Source organism: Cibotium barometz, chromosome 51, assembly GCF_041138505.1.
Source record: "Cibotium barometz isolate CiBa-2024 chromosome 51, ASM4113850v1, whole genome shotgun sequence".
Lineage (NCBI taxonomy): Eukaryota > Viridiplantae > Streptophyta > Polypodiopsida > Cyatheales > Cibotiaceae > Cibotium > Cibotium barometz.
The window spans coordinates 21,408,312-21,418,931 of NC_141096.1; positions in this window are offsets into that span (position 1 = coordinate 21,408,312).

Consider the following 10,620-nt stretch of genomic DNA (forward strand, 5'->3'; position numbering starts at 1 on the left):
TAGACATCTCCCTTGTGTGCGCCTTTGTAATCTCATTGCATATAGCCTCTACCTTTTCCGCCGCCGCTGCCAACACCAAAAGAAAGGGGAGTCGGCCATCCAATCTTCACATAAGGTTCTACATTCAAAACCCTAAAGGTTATCTTTTAGAGCCTTGGTATAAAAGGGCCTCCTTAAGAGACATTTCACATGGCAAACATAATTCACATGGAAAGATCATCACAGAAGGCAGAAACACCTAGGCAATGCACCTCATCATTAAAGCAACAGTCATTTCAATAATATTAATGTTCAAGCAAGCCAAAGAAGCAGATAACGACAAAGAAGGTGCCATGTAACAAGAAGAAGAAGAACTATGTGGACAAGAAGAAGCTAGGAACATAAAGAAGAGGCATGAAGGCAACCACACAAGGTCTTCATCAAGTAAAGCATGCAAGGTATCCTTGTATTTATTTGAGATCTTAGCGAAATTCGATGAATCAGTTTTGGAGGTTGGAGTAGTATTCAACGGCCAAACAATGCCTGGTGTCCTTGTGGATGGAGGGTCTAGTGTCAATGTGTTGTCAAAAGAAATGGCCCAAAGTTTTGGAGGTTAGAGTAGTATTCAAGGGTCAAACAGTGTCTGGTGTCCTTGTGGATGGAGGGTCTAGTGTCAATGTGCTATCAAAAGGAATGGCCCAAAGTTTAGGGATCATAGAGATGCAACCGGCACCATTTGTAGTCAAGATGGCAGATCAACAAAGAGTTATGCCTGTTAGCATTTTTTTGTGGCCAAGAAACTAGTGTACTTGACTATAAATTTCTAGTATCTTTTGTGATCCTACGGGGGATGAAGGAAAACTTTGGAGCATATCCAATGTTGTTGGGTCAACCATGATTACGACATGGAAAGATTTGCAAGAACTAGGAAACAGACTGGATTACTATTCGATGAAAGAAAAAGCTCAAAGTCTGAGTGCTCTCCAAAGGAAGAAAGTAGATTCATCGCGGTCCCTCCTCTCCATGTGGAAGGACTCAACTAGATACTAGGAGTGGAGGATGATGATGAAGAAAAACTCCTAAGGGAGAATTAGGATCTAGTGTCCATGTTTGATGTGGATTTTGATCGGATAGTGTCCCAATATGGTCCAAATGTTATGTCAATGCAGTCAGTTATTGCAGTACCAATTGTAGATCAGGCACTAGCAAATCCATGGGACACGATTAAGCAGGCTCTTCAAGAAAAAGAGGAAGGTGAGGTTCCAAAAAACAGAGATTAAATCACTAATCGTTGTGGAAGAAGTGCATGAGAGGGACATGTAGAAAAGTGGTCGGTTTCAAGAGGATGAACTTTTTGAAATGAACATGGAATATATCCTTGGATTGTCCAGGTAAGTGCTAAACTTGCAAATGAATGAAGGTAGAAATTGCAAGAATTAATGTCCACATATAAGGATATATTTGCCTAGAGCTCTATAGATATGAAGGGTATTGACCCTTCATATCTGTAGATATGTATTTGCCTAGAGCTATACAGATATGAAGGGTATTGACCCTAGGTTTTTTAAACAAAAGATCAATCTCAAGGAGGATGCAATACATATCCAATAGTAAAGGTATCAGCAGATGGATCCAAATTATGCCCAACAAGTCAAAGAAGAGATTGACAAGCTGTTAAAAGTGGGTTTCATCTACCTCATAGACACAGCCAATTGGGTCTCACCAATTGTGATACTCCCCACAAGAAGAATGGGAAGTTGAGAGTGTATGTGGATCATAGAAAATTAAATGGAACCACAATTATAGATCCATTTCCACTACCTTTATAGATTTCCTCTTGGATGTAGTTGGCGATGAAATGTATTCATTTCTAGATGGTTTCAGTGGTTATAACCAAGTGTGAATGACTCCCAATGAAGACAAAGAGAAAGTAGCTTTTTAATTTAATGGGGGGTGTTTGCCTTCAATATTATGACGTTCAGATTGAATTTTTATCTGGCTACTTCTTCCCAAAGAATATCTTTTATGATTATCTCACAACATTCATGGAGGGTGTTTTTTTGATAATTTCAACATGTTTGGGAAGTGCTCACGACATCTTCGACACTTTACAATGTGCCTGGAAAAGTGATGAGAAATTAGATGAAGTCTGAATCAAGCTTTGCAGTGAGCAGTGACTTAGAGAAAGGACTAGCAATGGATCCCAAGGAGGTGATCATTGTAGTGAGGCTTTAAGCTCCATGTAACATTAAAGAACTGGGTAGGTATCTTGGACAAATCAAGTGGTAGACAAGGTTCCTTTGTTATTTAGCACACACATGTGGCATGTCCATTATATGTGCTTATAAAAAAACGATGCTTAATACATATGGAATGATAAATGTGAGCAGGCTTTCTTGTAAATCAAGTTAATGTTAGTAAAAACAATAGTGCAACGTTTCGATTAGAAAAAATTGTTTCATGTTTTTGTGGATGCTTTGGATGTTACAATTGGAAGTGCGCAAATGTAGGAAGCCAGAGGATGCTAGTTCCGGCTAATTTATTATGCACTGTAGGAAATAATTATTCCTCCACAATAGAAAGAGAAGCTTTAGGTATAATTGATTCAGAGGATAAGTTCAGTCATTGGATCAAGGTGGACACTTCTTAAATGAAGTCATGTAGAGTTTGTCAAAATATCACATGATAATCCATAAAAAGTCTACAATTTATTATCCGCCGCCGCAAGGCGAATGGACATGCTAAATCGACAAACCAAGTATTGTAAGAAATTACCCTTAGTTTTATTAGTCATACCTTATTCATTTACCTTAGGGCCTAGCTTAGAATGAGACATGAATATTCATGAATCATAGGCGACGCTTTGTTCCTTGATTCATCCCATTATGTAATGCGCTAATCTGTAAGCACATTACTTAACAGAATGGAGCAGATTATTATTATCATGAGATCATAGAGAAGAAAGCAATATGTGATTCATATTTGCAATTCTGTGCAGTCTTGTGAGTGTTATAATGTTCAATAATATGTGCATTGCATAATCTTCAATGTATGAATGATGATTCGTAATGCAATTATGCTTAATTCTTGGTTTAATGTATGAATGATGATTCGTAACATAATTATATTTCTATATAAATTTTCTAAAGGGCAAGATATGGCCTCAATGAGCCAACACCATGCAAATAGGGGTAAGTCGATTGCCCATCCATAGTAGCCTATATAGATTTTTTGAAGGGCAAGAGATGGCCTCGATGAGCCTTGATAATGGACAAGGACATTACTTTTTATCCAACCTAACAGCCATTTTACTAAAGCAAAGCTTTGGTGCTTCTGTTCTTAAAGCAAGATCAATGATTTCTCCTTTGGCTTTGTATCAATTTTGAATTTTGCAATTTGCTTGTTTTTTCCAATAACAATCTCAATATTTGTATGATTGTCATGGCTTCTTTTTCTCAAGGACTTCAAGGATAACAATTGAATCTATAATGTGTGATTGCCATGGCTTCTTTTTCTTAAGGACTTCAGGTATAATAAGAATTAAATCAAAGTAATAAACTAATTTATTAAGGCTTGCAACATGGATTGAAGTTAAGTATATAAAAGAATATAAAGAAGAGATAAATCTTTTCACGGCTTTATTTTTGTTGTTTGTCCAACCAAATCAAAGTACTTTCACTTTGTGTTTTGACTTTGTTGCTTTTCCCACATTGCTATATCAATTTCATACATCCTTAAGGATTTTGTGTTGATGAATGTGAACTTCTAACCTTATACACCCAGATGTTTTCATCTCTTTCCACTCTCTCTCTCTCTCTCTCTATGTGTGTGTGTGTGTGTGTGTGTGTGTGTGTGTGTGTGTGTGTGTGTGTGTGTGTGTGTGTGTGTGTGTGTGTATGTATGTATGTATGTATATATATATATATACTAAATGCAATTGGGAATGATCTAACAAGAATATTAGAGCTTTTGAGAGCATGCATTAAGATGCGAGGTATCCTTGTATTTATTTAAGATCTTAGCAAGAAGAAAACTTGAATAATTTTTATTGCTCCAAGTTATGGAGAATCATTGGAACATCATTTGAAGTGCAAATACAAAATTCTTGTGATGCTACTCTGCAAGAATAAGTCACAAAGCTTATGGAGCACCTTATGCGATTGTGTAGGATTTTTTGAAAAGGGCATGAGAAAGCATGAAAAGTTACCAATATACTATAGTGCTTTATCTTTTGTGAATGTACCCTTAAAGTTGGTTAAAGTAGATTTTTTCAAGATAAATTGATCTTTGGCTTCATTTTGCATCACACTAGAGGTGGAAATGGAGCAGCGCTATATATGCAAATGCCTAGTATATTATGAGATTAAAGGGAGATTCCACTATCTTTTTCACAAGAGGAGTTTGGGCCAATTCTATACTATCCAGATCAGAGATGCTTAGGGCTTTACCTACTAGAGATTAGGCGGCATAGAGTCCCCTTGCTAACTCTAGCTTTGGGAGATCCTTTAGTGATATCGGTGTGTATCACCCCAAACTATGGACACAGACAACCAGTACATAGTGGCATATACAGAGCCTCATGTATTGTATCTCTATTTATGAGGATGATGTACATCACTTTTACATTTAAGCCTAGGTGTAACACATAGGGCTTTCTTGATAATTTGGACATTGATACTCAATTTTACTTTAGTTCTTATTTCAAATTTTAGTTTGTTATTCCATGATTTAGTTACTCATGGATTCATTATAACTTTTAGTCTCATAGACCCTTATGATCTTTTGTAGACATTAATCTCTCTCTCTCTCTCTCTCTCTCTCTCTCTCTCTCTCTCTCTCTCAAAGAAGAGATTGTTATAATAATTAAGGAAAAGATGAAGAGAGACTTGCCACCGTCTTTTTCAAAGAAAGAAAAGTCTCGCCACCAAATTTTGTATGAAGAAGAAGCACACCCACATCTCGAATGGTGAGAACAATAAGCAGCTATAGAGCACAAGATCCGTCTCCCAAAAATGGAGAACCCATAAGAACCTGCTGCACTCTGAACAATAAGGAATGCGACAAGTCACCTCATGGATGCATCAACACTCCAAAGTTCTCACTCTAAAGTGCTACCAGTCAAAGCTTCAACATTAACATTTAACACTATCACAACAGAGTTATCTGAATGCTTAGTGGGCAAGACTCAAACTATTTGTCAACTCAATTTGGGAGTCACTACCAAAGGTCGTTGAAGCTTAACGGCATGTATAAGAATATTCTCTCTTAAAAATAAGAGTAATAAGAACCTTTTTCTTGCAAAAGGAGGTAAAATAACAACTAAGGGAGCCACAAGAATCATCTCCCCCAAAAAAGGTAGAGTGCTACAAGAACCTCCCAAAAATGGAAGAATGCCACAAGAACCTCCCACAAAAGGAGCCAAACGATCCTCATCAGCCATCTATAAGCTCTTCAACATCAACAACCAATCACGTCAATGGAGTAAGCTCATCGGCTTACCATTCTTCTTTCAATTAGCTAACTACTGTAGTAGTTGCTCCATGAGAAACTCAATTACTCACCCACTAGTGGAAAAAATGCAAGATTCTATGCACCACATCCTCGTTACATCGACATCCTTCTAGGTACATCTCTGTGTGGGGGGCCATGGTGGGAAAAATCTTGGTCAATGGTACTACACAACATCACCTCAATTTAAAGGTGGAGGCATAATAGGTGGTACTTGATGGCACCACCTCTCCCAACAAGGAACCCCTTTTCAACAAAAATCTCTTCACTATACAAACTCACACTTCTCTTTAGAGTGTGAAGAACTTTTTCATTAACCTCACAAGTTGAATGAATTTTTTCATGCCTCTCCAATGACTTTGACTTTAACATCAGCTACATTAAGAGTCTACTTGGCTCACTAAAATGCACTTCATTGTATATCTACTAATAAGTGCATAAAATATATTTATACATTAAAAATAAAAAAGCACATGGGATGAAGAATACATGAATGGGTCCATATTGTATATCTGCTAGTAAGTGCATAAAATATATTTATACATTGCAAAATAAAAAGGCACATGGGATGAAGAATACATGGATGGGACCACTTCAAGATCGTTTGAAAAGTCCTATAAACAACAGGAAGGGCAACAACCAAGAAGCTACTTTTGCATCGCTTCAATGGATCAAATGAGGAACCTACGATTCACTCTCTTGTTTTGATGATTGTGTTGATGTTCCTCGGAGACTCCCCATCTCTTCTCTTGCATTACTAATAAGCCTTAAAATCACTAACTTGAAATAATAAATGTAAACCTACTTGGGATTGCTATAAAAAAAGGAAGTGAGCCCAAAATATAGAAGGCAAAAAAAAAAACGAGAGCTCACATAAAGAAGAAAAAATGCAATCACTTCGTAACAAATTTCACCCCGTTTACTACCTAGACTTCCCCATTCCTTCTGGAGGAATAATGACCATTGGATATTCATGTAACATCATAAGTATCAACAACTCAATTTTAGTCCTATAAACAATAGGGAAAGTAACAACCAAGAAGCTACTTTTCCATCACTTCAATGTATCAAATGAGAAACTGAGAATCACTCTCTTGTTCTGATGATTGTGTTGACGTTCCTCGGAGACCCCCCATCTCTTATCTTACATTGCTAAATAAGCCTTAAAATCACTAACTTAAAATAATAAATGTAAACCTGCTTGGGATTGCCAAAAAAAAAAGTGAGCCCAAAAATAGAAGCAAAAAAAAAAACAACGAAAGCTCACATAAAGAAGAAAAAATACAATCACTTCGTAACAAATTTCACCCCGCTTACTACCTAGACTTCCCCATTCCTTCTGGAGGAACAATGACCATTGGATATTCATGTAACATCATAAGCATCAACAACTCAATTTCAGTCCTATAAACAATAGGGAAAGTAACAACGAAGAAGCTACTTTTCCATCACTTCAATGTATCAAATGAGGAACTGAGAATCACTCTCTTGTTCTGATGATTGTGTTGACGTTCCTCGGAGACCCCCCATCTCTTCTCTTACATTGCTAACAAGCCTTAAAATCACTAACTTCTTGAAATAATAAATGTAAACTTTCTTGGGATTGCCCAAAAAAAAGTGAGCCCCAAAAAATAATACATGTAAACTTGCTTGGGATTGTCCAAAAAAAAAAGTGAGCCCAAAATATAGAAGCAAAAAAAAAAAAGAGAACAAGAGCTCACATAAAGAAGAAAAAATACAATCACTCGTAACAAATTTCACCTCATTTACTACCTAGACTTTCCCATTCCTTCCAAAGGAGCAATGAGCATTGGATATTCATGTATCATAAGCATCAACAACTCAATTTTAGTCCTATAAACAACAAGGAGAGTAACAACCAAGAAGCTACTTTTGCATCGCTTTATTGTATGAACTAAGATTCACTCTCTTGTTTTGATGATTGTGTTGACGTTCCTCGGAGACCCCCCATCTCTTCTCTTACATTTAAGCAAGAAGTTTCACAAGTAACTTGAATAGATTAGCAAGAGGGTTTAGTGAAGCAAGAGATACATAGGAGATTAAGTTTCACTTATGGGAGAGTATTCTTCATTCTAAGAAAAAACGACACTTATGTACAAGGTTGTGTGTGTCCACACTTCATAAAAGTGTGTGTCCACTCTAGAGTGCTCGACCTTCTAGAGACAAGGTTGTGTATGTCCACACTTTGTAAAAGTGTGTCCACTCTAGACTGCCCGACCTTCTAGAGACAAGTATATGATGCACAACACTCTAGGTTCTCTCTTACATGAGGCACATAGATGGGATGCCTTATAGTTCTGGCACACTGCTTACAATTAAGAACAACACAAGCACAATACGCTATCATTGCTACTAACTATATAACTAAAGTGAGATCAAGCCAAAGCTACACACAAGGTGGACGCATCAACTATTGCCAAATTTTTATATAAGAATATCATTTCTCAGTTTAAATGTCCACTTAAACTAGTCACAATGATTGAGACTCTCATTTTATCAATGAGGTGGTGTTCTTACTTGTGGAGTTTTAAGTGGTTTTATTGCAAGAGATCTCCTTATCTTCCCAAATTCAATGGTCAAGAAAAAGTCACTAACAAGATGTTATATGGTATTCTCATTGTTATTCTTACCTTAGCCTTGCCAAAGCATTGTGTTATTGGGTATTGCCTTAGAGTCACACAACTACAATTTCCCTATATGTGGAGTTTTTAGTTGTTTTATTGCAAGAGATCTCCTTATCATCCCAAATTCATTGGTCTCAAGAAAAAGTCACTAACAAGATGTTATATGGTATTCTCATTGTTATTCTTACCTTAGCCTTGCTGAAGCATTGTGTTATTGGGTCTTGCCATAGAGTCACATAACTACAATTTCCCTATATGGGTGTGCTAGCTCATTTGCATCCTCACTCTGTTGTCACACCAAAATGCTCCTTTGCTAAAGGGAGCGAGGCAGCCTATGTGGCTCGAGGAATGTAGCATTAGCAAGTAGTGGGGGATAGAGGCAATGTGGATCAATGGGTTGTGGGACACAATGTGGGACTACATTTCTAGAACCAAGTATCTCCACATATGAGATGCATCTCCCATAAGAGACTAGATAATTTATCGCTTATTGATCAATTTATGATTGATCTCAAGAGCAAGAGGATTCATGACCATCTCTACATGTCTAGACACTACATCTTCATGAGTGTTTTCATGAGGAAATAGACCTAGTAGACAATCTCCAAGAAAAGGATGAAGTCATGCACCTAAACCAAAGAGATAGGGGGTGCATTATTAAAAGCCTTTACAACGGCTAAGGGTGCCCCACCAACACTAGCTAGAGTCTTAGTCAAGGACATGAGCATGGAGGAGTTGTCATAAAAATTGCTAGACAGTTTTTAGGCCCCAAAAGTGGCAAGGCTAGCCCCAAGGGAAACCTCAAGGCTAGTCAACATCTCAAGGCAGGATAACCCACACCTATTCCCATGAAGAGATATGATTTGTCTGTGGTTTGTTGGTCCATAATAATCTACCACCAGAACCATGTAAGCAAGGATGATGAGGACTAGACAACAACCATATTATGCTCATTACCATTGCCATGGGAACCATTATATAACCCATTGTTGGTACTAGGGAATCCCGACACCATAGCATATGCTACTGGAACCAAAGCAACCACTATACATACTACCCATACCACTAAATGCTTCTCAACAATCAATGCATAATCCATTGCCTATTTATAAGAATCCTATACCAAGAGGTATAGGGTTCTCAACCAGTGCATAATCTAGTGCCCATTTATTAAAACCCTGAGATATGTACAGCCCGCCACACCAATGCCACACACCAATAGTACAATAGTACTTAGAGACATTTTGAGTGGACCCTGAGAGTCCAAAATAGGAGACCTACAAGTCATATGAGAATTCCAATTCACATGGATATCCATCCAAAGAAACTCCTTGCCATCATTGACAATGCCTCCTTGTTTGAAGCCATGGTGTAGCAAAGGGTGAGAGACTTCAATAACATGTCATACAAGCCACACTCTTTAATGTTTCCATTATAAGGACCCATGATGATGTATTGTTGAGTGTCCTCATCGATTTTCCATCACACCAAGTACACTAAATCCATCCCCAAATCTAGTGCCAAACCTCAATGTCATTTCATATGGAGGCATATATTACAAGTGTGGATTTGATTATGCATTCAAGGATTGTCCTAACTAAGTGTGGCAATCACCCCAGTGGTGGCCGCCGCAGCATCAACCACTTTAGAAGGCCTTAACTTATTAGATGTACAAGGAGTAATTATTTATATAATTCCCCTTAATGCCATCACAAGGCTCTAGACCAAGTCAAGAGCAATTGCCAAGGTAACATGCGAAGAAGCAAAAAGCTCAAGCTTCAACCTCAAAGCCAATAGCCAAAGAGCCTGAGGCACGAGTCCTAAAGGTTATAGTAGACCCTAAAAAGACTAAGGACCAAAACTAGAGGTCCAAAATAAGAAAACCTTGAAAATCATGCCAAAATGCAATGTACGATTAGTTGTCAAGGGAAACAATGAAGGTGGTTCAGGCCATTACTCTCTAAAGCTGCCTCCCTCGTAAAGGTAGCGGGGATGACATGCGATCTCTTGCTCAAACCAGCTTTCCAAAGAGAAGAAACCCATTGATATTCAAACCTTCCAAAGAAACTCAAAAGGGTACCCAACCACGTGTTGGAGAAGGAGAGAATGAAACAATCCCAAGATCTTGTAAGAAAGGTGTAAGCTGAACTAGAGTCAATACTTGAGCAAGTGGTCAAGTATGAACCATTGACCCACTTGAGAGTATCCCAGACCCTATCCTAGATTCAATCTAGAACCAATAAGGGAACCTTAGAGCATGCCAAAGGCCATAGCCGAACCCATGACCATCCTTAAGAAGCCACAAAAAGAGGTAGTCTTGAAGCCTCTACCTCTGGAACTAATTCATCCAAATTTCACATTGCTAGATGCAATGAAGGAGGACTCAGTGGCAACTGAAAGTTTCCTTCCAAGGTTCATCATAGTCATCATGATATTTTCTCCGATGTGATAGGTGACTAATTCATTTCAACCCCATCAGAGGCATTGC